This window comes from Bidens hawaiensis, unplaced genomic scaffold, assembly GCF_021521415.1.
Source record: "Bidens hawaiensis isolate Kalapana, Puna unplaced genomic scaffold, B.hawaiensis_p1.1 tig00022408_1, whole genome shotgun sequence".
In the NCBI taxonomy this organism is placed as follows: domain Eukaryota; kingdom Viridiplantae; phylum Streptophyta; class Magnoliopsida; order Asterales; family Asteraceae; genus Bidens; species Bidens hawaiensis.
The window spans coordinates 72,185-83,398 of NW_027493495.1; the positions used below are offsets into that span (position 1 = coordinate 72,185).

General features: G+C 44.3%; 1 pseudogene; it reads right to left on the reverse strand.

Moving 5' to 3' along the window:
• Nucleotides 1–8,252: 8,252 nt before the first annotated feature.
• Nucleotides 8,253–10,964, reverse strand: LOC143565546 (indole-3-acetic acid-amido synthetase GH3.6-like; annotated as a pseudogene).
• Nucleotides 10,965–11,214: the final 250 nt, after the last annotated feature.

Here is an 11,214-nt window from a genome sequence, read left to right on the forward strand (position 1 = left end):
CCGCCCTTAAAGAAGCTCTGGTTGCCAAGGAATGGCTTCTTCGAGAAGCGTTGTCTCAGGTAAGTCTTATCTTCATGTCTTCACGCTTATCTTTGTAATTAGGGTGTTGACACTTGTATATTTTCTTATGTAGGTTGTGCATCGGGTCTTCTCAGAGACATCTTACGATGGGGAACGGGTCGGTTTCCTGCTTGGTCTAGGGTTTGTTGAGAAAGGCGTCCCGCCATCCAACTTCCCTTTGTACAACGTAGATACCGAAGCCATATATGACCAAGCAGTAAATCAATACGCCGCCTTCCCGCATCCGGTGATGGAGAAGGTGAACCAAGTAGCTGCTGCTGATGATGGGTTAGCTATCCTTAAAGCTTTCCTTGAACCGCCTCGTTCCTCTGATGGAGCGGGTCCAAGTGGAAGCGGCCCTGAAGCTTGATCCCGAAGATCCCTTCCCATTGCTAGGATAGTCTTGTACGGATGTATTTATTTTTCTTTTCGTAGGCGGGTAGTTACCCGGCCATTCTTGTAATAATTTATTTGTGAAATATAAATCTTTTTGCGTATAAGATTGTTATTTCTTTCTTTGGGTTCCTTGCTTTATAAACTTATGACTTGCATACTTAGTTTAAATTAGCAATTTTCCAAGTGTTTAGAATAAGTTAACCTGTTGAACGTGGTTAATGGGTTAAAGTTTTGCTTCCTCTTTCGTGATTGTGCGGGTAGAACCGTCACTTGCACTTAGTAGGATGGTTAAACTTTAACCTTCATCTGACCTGCGTGTAGGTTTTCCTCATCTTTTGAGGATAAGTTAACCTTTGAACGTGGTTGATAATAGGTGTGAAGTTTTGCTTCCTCTTCCGTGATTGTGCGGGTAGTACCGTCACTTGCACTTAGTAGGATGGCAAAACTTTACCCTTATCTGACCTGCGTGTAGGTTTTCCTTATCTTTTTTTTTTTTTTTTTTTTTTTTTTTTAGGATAACCTTTGAACGTGGTAGATGATAGGTTGAAGTTTTGCTTCCTAGTTTGTGATTGTGCGGGTAAGACCGTCACTTGCACTTACAAGGATGGCTAAACTTTACTTACATTATACCTGCGTGTAGATTTCCCTTATTTTTAACGTTGTGTTTATGTGGGTTTTGCCGCCTTCCACACGTAACGACTTACTTCTCCCCGTTTATGCGGTAAATACCGGCACCAGTGGGAAGTTCATAAGGATGAAGGCAAACACATTATGAAAGGAGAATCATTTCCATTAGAAGTGGCTCTAGGCCTTTACAAGTTTTGGAATTGATCTACATATAACATTTGCGTAATTGAGCTCCATTCCATGTTCTTGGGATGGGAGTGCCATTGAGCCTTTCGAGCCGGTATGCGCCCTTTCCCAGGGCTTCTTTGATAATGTATGGCCCTTCCCAAACCGGGGCCAGCTTTCCCGGGCGCTCTTGGTTTGAAGCCTCGTTGTTACGCAGTATGTAGTCTCCTATTTTGAAGTTGCAGAGTTTTACCCGCGTGTTGTAGTACTTTTGCATTTGTCGTTTGTAGTTCTCTTCACGCACTGCGGCTAAGTCTCTGCGTTCCTCGGTTAGCATAAGATCCAACCGTCTCTCCGCATCATTGTCTTCTGGCTGAATCAAGACCCTTGGCGAGGGTAGACCAATTTCGACCGGGACCATGGCTTCAGTGCCATAAGTGAGGCTGAACGGGGTTTCTCCCGTACTGGCCTTCTTCAGCGTTCTGTTTGCCCAAAGGACGTGCGGAAGCTCGTCCACCCAGCCGGATCTGTGTTTTAAGAGTCTTTTCTTTATGCCATCGACGATGCTCTTGTTTGCTCTTTCCACCTCACCATTACCTTGCGGGTGTGCCACTGAGGTAAAGGTGTGGGTAATTTGAAGTTCTTTTAGCCACTGTTGTAGCTTCTTGTCAGCAAAGTTGGTGCCGTTATCGCTCACCAAATTCTGTGGAAGTCCAAAACGACAAATAATAAATTCCCAAATAAATTTTTTGATATGCTTCGCGGTTGTTTGGGCTAAAGGTTTTGCTTCTATCCACTTGGTGAAATAGTCGATGGCTACCACTAGGAACTGAACATTTCCTGCTGCTGTAGGAAATGGGCCTGTCACATCGATGGCCCACTTCTGAAATGGCCATGAAGAAGTGACTGGAACCAGTTCATTCTTCGGGCGGTGCGTGTTGGGTGCGTAAAGTTGGCAAGACTTGCATTTTCTGATGTATGCCAGTGCATCCGTATGCATCCCCGGCCAAAAGTATCCCGCGTTGTTTAGCTTGGCTACAACAGCGCGAGGACCTGCGTGTACTCCACAGATGCCTTCGTGTACTTCCCTTAGGAGGTAGTCGGCATCTTGGTTGTCCACGCATCTCAAGAGTGGGCCAAGAAAGTTACGTCTGTAAAGGATGTCATTGACGAGCTGATAATTCAGTGCTTTACAGCGTAGTTTTCTTGCCTGTGTTTTTGACTCTGGTAGTGTTCCTGCTGCAAGGTAATTTATTATTGGTGTCATCCACGTTTCTGTACCGGTTTGGATGACACAAATTTCCTTGTGCGGGACTGATGGTGCTTCGAGGAGTTCAATGCGGATGTCCTTTCCCAAGTGGGTGAAGGCTAGTGACGCAAGCTTGCTTAACGCATCCGCAGATTTGTTTTCGCTGCGCCTGACATGTATGACTTTACAATCACTAAAATCACGCATAAGGGTTTTTGCCTGGGCGAGGTACAGGGCCATTGTGTCGTTCACAGCCGTGTACGTCCCATTTATTTGGTTGGCCACCAGCATGGAATCCACGTGGGCTTCCAAGTTTTTCACTCCCATTTTACGCGCAATTCTCAAACCGGCCAAGAATGCTTCATATTCGGCTTCGTTATTCGTACTTGGAAAATCTAACCGAATAGCGTAAGTATATTCTTGGCCTGCTGGGTTGGTTAACTTTAACCCTGCGCCTGAACCCTCGTTATTGGCTGCTCCATCAGTGTAGAGTCGCCAGACATCATTGATGTCCTGTGCTGGGGAGGGTTGAGCCTCCTCCTGGCACTCTTTCTCCCGCGAAGCGGGGACTTCTGCAATAAAATCGGCCAGGACCTGGCCTTTTATGGCTGGTCTTGGCTTGTACTTAATTGCATATTCTCCCAATTCAATTGCCCATTTGGCTAGACGTCCCGATAATTCGGGTTTGCCTAGAACGTTTGAGAGTTTGAAGTTGGTGAGAATGGTGATTGGGTGGCCCTGGAAATATCGTCTTAACCTGCGTGAAGCGTGTATAAGTGCTAAGACCAATTTTTCGAGGGTAGAGTACCGGGTTTCTACGTCTGTTAGTACACGGCTAACATAATAGATTGGCATCTGGATGCCTTTTCGTTCTGTTAGCAGGACTGCCCCGGTTGCTCTATCTGTTGCGGAAAGGTATAGGATTAACTCCTCTTCCGCTTGTGGTGCTGTAAGTGTTGGGAGTTCGATCAAGCGTGACCGAATCTCCTGAAAAGCTGCTTCCGCTTCTGGTGTCCAGCGGAAGTGCGTTTTCTTTAAGCAGTTTCTCAATGTTGACACGAAAGGAAACGACCTATCCGCATGGTTTGCCAAAAAGCGATTAAGTGCGACTAGTCGTCCATTCAGTGTCTGAGCCTGTTTGATGGTGGTAGGTGATTCCATTTTAACAATGGCTTCGACCTTTTCAGGGTTCGCTCTGAAGCCATCTTTAGTAACAATGACTCCCAAGAACTTCCCTTCTTCCATCCCAAATGAACATTTGCTCGGGTTGAGCTTCATGTTTATCTTTCTAAGCGTGTTGAAAGTTTCTTCAATGTCTTTCAACATCGCTTCTGGCTCGGGGCTTTTGATGACCAAATCATCCATATAGACTTCCAAGTTTCTCCCGATTTGGGCATGAAACTCTTTGTCCATCAGTCGTTGGTACGTGGACCCTGCATTCTTAAGTCCGAATGGCATCATTTTATAACAAAATGTACCATCGGGCGTCCGAAATGCGGTTTTGTCCTGGTCATCTACGGCCATGTGGATTTGATGGTACCCCTTATACGCATCCAGGAAGCATTTAAGGCGAAATGGTGCCAACGAATCCACCTTAAGATCAATTTCTGGTAACGGATAACAATCTTTGGGGCATGCTTTGTTCAAATCTTTGAAATCTATGCACATGCGCCATTGTTTGTCATTCTTCGGTACCATTACGGGATTTGCAACCCATGTTTGATATCTACTAACGCGTATGATGCCTGCGTCAAGGAGTTCCTTGACTTGGGTTCTACACGCGTTAGTTTGTTCAGGCCCCATTACTCTGCGCTTTTGTACGACTGGCGTGACAGCCGGATCGCACTTGAGCTTATGCTCCGCCTTACTTCGGGGTACACCAGTCATGTCAGCTGGTGCCCACGCAAAGATGTCAGCGTTTTTCTGCAGTAAGCGTTTGAGTAGGGTGCGGGTGGGATCAACGATTGTTGGTCCAATGGTAACGGCCTGGTCGGGGTATTTGCCATTGAAGGCCCATTTTTCCGGTTCGGTGATGGTTGGTTTAGCCATCTTTGGTTTGGGTTTAGATGAGACAGATGCGATGCATACCTGGGGAATGCCAGTGATCATCGCCACACCCTCAGCTGTTGGCCATCCCATCATGCCGTGGACTGAAGATACCACGGCGTTGAATCTTGCCATCCCGTCTCTCCCGAAGAGGATGTCATACGTGTGGTGTGGCTTCCTCATCACGACAAAGTCCACATCCTCTGTGCGGGAGTGTTTTCCATCTGTAAGAGTGACGGGGAAAGATAGGATACCCAGGGGGGTTTCTGTACTGCCGTCAAACCCTTCCATTGAAGCGTAGACCGTTTCCAGGCGTTCTTTGTCTTCATCATCCAGCTTGTCAAAGAACTGCCTGTACATCACTGTTGACGAAGCGCCGTTGTCAACAAGAGTGCGGGAAGTGATGTAATGCCCCAGCTGGCTTTTGATGACGATGGGGCCTTCTTTGCTGGGGCCTCCTGGCACTCGCGGGAAGCGCACCTCAGCTTCCTTCCACGCGCATGGTTCTGTCATTCGTCTTTTTCTTCCTCCGACCTTGCCATGAACCATGTTGATGCTGATGTCGACGGGCTTTCGTCCGTTACCTCTGTACCGGTTGTCATTCCTTCCTCCCTTCCTGATTGATGCCACGAGATGTGCAAGTCGTCCATCCTTGACAAATGCTTCAACAATGTCTTTCAAGGATGTGCACTCTTCAGTACCATGACCCTTTGTCCCGTGGAAATCACAGGACTTGCTTTGATCCGCATTAGGTTTCTGCCGGATCAATGGGGCTTTTGGCCATGGCAATTTTTCCGTGGCAAATATCTCCGTGACGCTCTTCGTGAGTGGCGTCCACCGGTGTTTTCGGTTTGAAGGGTGTGTGTTGTCTCTTCCGCCAACAAGAGGGCGAGAGCTGGATGAGGTGTCAAAGTTTACCCTTGACTGCCAAATACCTAGCCTCCTCTTTTTGTTCTGCCGGGCGGTCCTAACGTTGTTCTCCCTTGTCCTCTGCGTGTAGAGGTGTGTACTCTGGGGAAGATCCCTTCCCAGTTGCTTTTCCGTCTCGGCAAAGCGCTTTGCCGCCGTCATGATGGCATCCCAAGTTGATGGCATGCCATCCTTACCCGTCAATGTGCGGATAAGTTCTGGGTATTCGGCGCCTTGGATGAAGGCGGCGCGAACCAGATCCTCACTTATGTTGCCGAGACTTAGCTTTTTGGAGTTGAAGCGAGTGATGAAGTCTAGTAAAGATTCATCCTCCTCTCTCACGCAGTTGAGGATCGTCCACTGCTCTTCAGTGTACTTCCTCTGTTGGCTGAAGTGCTGGCTGAACTTGTTCTGAAAGTCCGCCCAGTCATATATGTGGTGGATCGGTAAACGATCGAACCATGCCCTGGCCGCTCCGACCAGAGTCATCTGGAACATGTAGCACCACGTGGGTTCCGTCCAGTTGCTGACGGTAGCCCCCGCAATGAACCTGTTCAAATGGTCGTCTGGGTCGGATAGACCATCGTAAGTGCCAATGTTGGACATCTGTTTGGCACTTCTCGGGGCGATTGCTTCCGCAATGTCCCTTGCGAATTTTGACTTTCCTGCATTTGTAGCAGTTGGTCTAAAGGTTTTGGAGAAGTCACGCGGGTTTCTCTCCGTGATTGGTTTAAAAGCTTCCCCAAAATTCCTTTTTGGTTGGACGTCCGTTTCCTTACGCTTCCCTTTCGCCTTATGGCGAGGGTTTGCGTCGGTATCGGACTCCAACTCATCTGAGTACTCACCGTCACTGCTCATATTGAGGTGTTGGCGAGTACTGCCGAACTCGTCAGCCTGTTGAGCTGAACGCAAGCGTTCATCCAATTCGGCTTGGAATTCTCTTTGCCGTGCTTCGGCCCACGCCTTCACTTGATCTAGTGTTTGGCGAGGGGCCCTTGTTCGTCTTTCCAACTGGGTGTCGGTGAACCCCAGTGGAATATTTACTGCACTTGCCCCGGCTATGGTAGTCGGGGTAGTGTTCGTAAGGATTGTATAACCGCCGGTATTCCCCCCAGTTGCTGGGGTTGTTACCGGGGTTTCTTGATCGGTTACTGGCCTTTGGACCGGAGTAACGTTAACCATTTCTTCAGAAATTGTGAAAAAACTAAAATAGTTCTAGCTTTTATGCACGGATGGCGCCAATGAAGAAACACTAAGTGAACCCTGGATAGATTATAGATAATCTGGGGTTTAAGTAATGTTTCCCACGGATGAGGTTTAGCTGAGAAGGCTGTTCTTCAGGAGACCTGCAAAACAAACACCGTAAGCTCGTCACTGAGAAGGGGGGGTTCCTCCTTGTGACCACCCTCCGGCGTGAGAATCAGACTAGATTGCTCTGAATATAAGTGTATATTAGGAGATTGCTAGATAACTGGATAGCAGATGATCTTACCATTCCAAGATGTTGGAGTATTTATAGCCGAAGGTAGGTTTCCAAGCAGGTACAGCCGGCTGAATAGTATTCCTGTTCTACCAACAGTGGATTATGCACAGGCCATACTGGTTGGTGGATAAGTTACGGCCAACAGTAACAAAGTCGGCTGCACTATTCCACCAACTGTAGATTATGCACGTCACACCTACTGTGGATTATACGCAGGCCATGCTGGTTGGTGAATAGGTTACGGCCAATAGTAACACTATTCTACCAACTGTAGGCTACGTACGCCCGTCAGTAAGAGTTGGTGAGTAGGCAGCGGCTAATAGTGACAAACAGTACTAGAGGGTGCTCCTCCTCATACTGTTGTCGGTGAGCTGTCACCCTGTGATTGGCTCATGGGTTGTTCTGGTCAGATCGTCTGTCCTATCCATACCTTGGTAGGTATAGTACAAAAGATCTTTCAGAATCATACGGACTGGCTCATTTTGGCGGGATTGTTCCCGCCTTGCTCATTCCTTCATGTGACTACTGAAGTAGTTATCGCCTTGTGCGTGTAGCCCTGCTGTCTGCGGGTAGCCTTCCCTGATGGCTTGTATCCGCAACTGCGGGAACAGGCGGGGTACTTCACCATTGGGAGGCTTTCCATGCGTGTACAGCTTGCGTACTGCGCGTAAGATTCTATGAGCATGGTGGGTCCTGCGGGAGCAGAAGGCCTTTGCGCAGACGTCCCTATTCAAGGTGAGTCTTGCGGGACCAACTGGTCTCTGCTGGGACCTACCTCTTCAGAACTGGCTGTTCAAATTATAAATGATCGTCTTCACTTACGAACCGGTTTGTATAACCAGTTTTAGGAACCTGACCTAATTTCAAACCATAAGGATATTCTACAAACCCTTATACGGTCTGTATCAACTATGTTTTCAGACGTTGTGATGACGTCAACATACAGACCATATGATCCATTTTCAAGACCTGATACGGTCCATATTGCTTTTCAAACTTGAAACATTTTTTTTGAAACAATGAATACTTTGGGCTAACATAATAATCTTCCAACTCGGAAGTAAGATTCGCTTAGTGAGTCGCGTGTGTTTCTAGTAGATATGAACCTATCCATTGTTACATGAGATAAGTCTTCATGATATAATCTTTTTTCACATTATTATAGCGATGGAAATATGTAACTAAATACTTTAATATCATGATGATTTCTGCTGGATTTTAGATCAAATGTCAAATTGAGTTTTTGAACCTTCAAACTGCTTTTAATTTAAATCCCTTAATCCAACGACAAATAACAAAAGTCCCATGACACATGATATTGTGTGTTATTCATTATTCTAACTAAATCTAATTTCACTAATCAGTATATCCCCATTTCTTACGCCCAGGAACCCATCTTGGGCATTTCGGGCTAAAGTAACACGACACCACTCTTGAGTTTAACAATTCGACAATAGGTGCAAACTTCACGCACCGTGGTGTTTTGTACTGGTTGATCGATGCACCTGAATTGACTGCATAGTTCATGAGTTTATCAAATGTCCCATTTTCCACTATCTTGATCTCTAAAGGTCCAATTGACTTGTCAGAAGCACGCCCCTGTCGATAAACACTGTTGAGTGATTCTTCAATTACAAGACAACATTCTTCAAAAATCGAAGTCGGGATTTTTGTTGTTTGGTTTAAGCTGAGCTCCCAAAAGATGACATAATGACCCGGGATGGTTGTGGTGTCTGCATAGCTCGTGTACTCGGCCAATATCACTCCAAATGGCGTCAAATGGTTCGCTGCAGTCTCAACTGCTTTGTGTAACTCGATTTCACTAGTCTTGTCAGAATCAATACTCAATGCCACGTTATTTCGACAAACAAATTTTAACTGTGGGGTTTTGTTCTTGAATCCCGTGACTCTCAACACATCACCAACTTGGTACCTGTAAAGTCCTGCGGTTCAAGGAATCATTTCAACAACACATGAAAAATTGAATACAAAACCATTGCTAACGTTCCCGATTATACCCCGCTTATAAAGCAGGGATTATTTGAGCAAGATAGAGAGGTTGCACCCAATTAACCATTTTTTAAAATATAAAAATACAAATAATATAAAGTATTAAAGTAGGTATATAACATTAGTAGAAAAGAATGTACTAACTACCAGCATAAGTGGTGACCACAAGCTCGTATTCTTGACTGAACTAGAACTAGCAAGGTCTTCGTTGTTGCGGATAACATGAAGGAATTCAAAATAAGCCAAGGTCGGAATGAAGGTGTAGGAAACTTCACTAGGTTTACAAAGTGGGTTTAGGTTGACACCAAAATAACACTCCGACGAACCATACAACGTGGACACAAGTGGGAGGCCATTCCCATAATAATCAAGAGTGGGTATGTATTGTGACATGGTTCCCGTAACAATAACATCAATATATTTAGTGTTCGGCCATAGCCTCTTGATGATCCCTTGCCATGAATTCTTGGAACATTCCAACTCAATAAAGTCTGCTAACTCTGGATCGGGTTTCAACACTCTCATCACAGCTTTTCTAGCATCAGGATCATTAATCTCGAGGTTCAAGATGCCGGTTTTGATATCGTGGCATAAAACTGTCCAGTTGTCCTCCAAGAACCGAATAGCTCGGATAAACCCGGAAGCAAAGGCTGCCCCGATACGAACAACTTCTTTATTTACACAAAGACCACAAAGGATCTGTGAATACATGCTTTGGTGAGAATCCGAGCAGAGAACTGTTTTGTTCGGGCTGGTGTAGTTTGTATAAGGGTGATGTGGCCTTTGTTGAAAATGAGAGCTTTTATAAAAACTTGTTAAAACCAGTTGGGCCGTGAGCCCACCCGGAGTCTTGGCTTCAGATTTGACAAACAAGAAATACATCCCTTTGCTTTTATCTAAACCGGGCACAAACTGGTTTATCACTAGCATTATAGACTGTACGTTAATGCCTGTCGCTCGAGCTCATCTTCAATGGTGGGCATCAGTTTCCTCTCACCTCCGGTTGTCCCGGAACTACATAATCAAAGTTAGAAAAATGTTTTGTAATTAAGGAGTCCAAAACTTCTTAATTACATATTTGCCCAATCAAAAAATTCAATAGCATATTTTCCCCTCCAAACCTCTCTAATTGCATATTTACCGATATGAAAATTCAGTTGTATATTTTCTCATCATAAACAAAAAAAAGCCTTACAAATTTACCCATCTTGATATCATTTTGTTAAAATTAGTTTATATAATGACTATTTTTGGTTTATTTTATTAAAACTTTTAAAATTACATATTTACTCATTTCAAACTTTTTTCTATCTTAGTACAAACAAAAAAAAAAAATAAAGAAGAAAAACAATTATAAAGAATACGAGTGACAATATGATTCAACACATATTAGTTTTTTGCATTTTCTTTAAGGTGTGTGTATATATATTGCGTTTTTCATTTAATATTTTTCATCTACCACAAGCTTTTAGAGTAGCATCAATCATATAGATTACGGGTGAATATATTAAGAAAAGTGAGAAAACACTACGAGTAAAAAACGAACAAACCAAAGAAAAAGAAACTAATTGTAAGGAAAAATATAAAATTGTCCCCCGCAAACAAAAAACAAGTTAGAAAAAACGCAAGAAACGGGTACGAAGTATTTATAAGGGAAATATCTGCAATTTTCCCCGTAATTAATTATGTATAATTTATAATATAATTATACCTTGTTAAGAATTCTGAAATAGGTCGAGAGGATAAAATTGGGGATTTATCACCATTGGCAATACGTGTGATATCTGGTTGGAGGTCTTCATAGGTGATAACCGGTATAAGTTTCTTAAATGTTTCGCGGTCGGTTTGACCAGAAAGACCGTGGCGTTTGAGGTATTCAACGATGGCGTTTTGTGTGAGGATTTCGGAGAGGACTCGTTGCTGGACTTGATCAGGATTAGAGGTCACGTCTTCAATGAACTGAAGAGCGTTTTTGTTACTCTGGGTAAGATCATGTGGAAAATTTGGAGACTTATGCATGGTGCAAAGAATTGGAGAATAAGGCAGGGGTTTGCTATAGATTTACATTTTAAAGGGAGGGGAATGAGGGGTTATATAGAAGTAATCGAATGAAGCGGAACTATACATTTAATGTGAATGCTCTTGTATAAGTCCATACTATATCAAAGCATTGTATACATTTAATCTTACCTAACATTTTTGATTTATTGGTCGGATCGGTAAGAATGATTGAACCGGTTTAAAAACGAACGATATAATAGCTAATAAA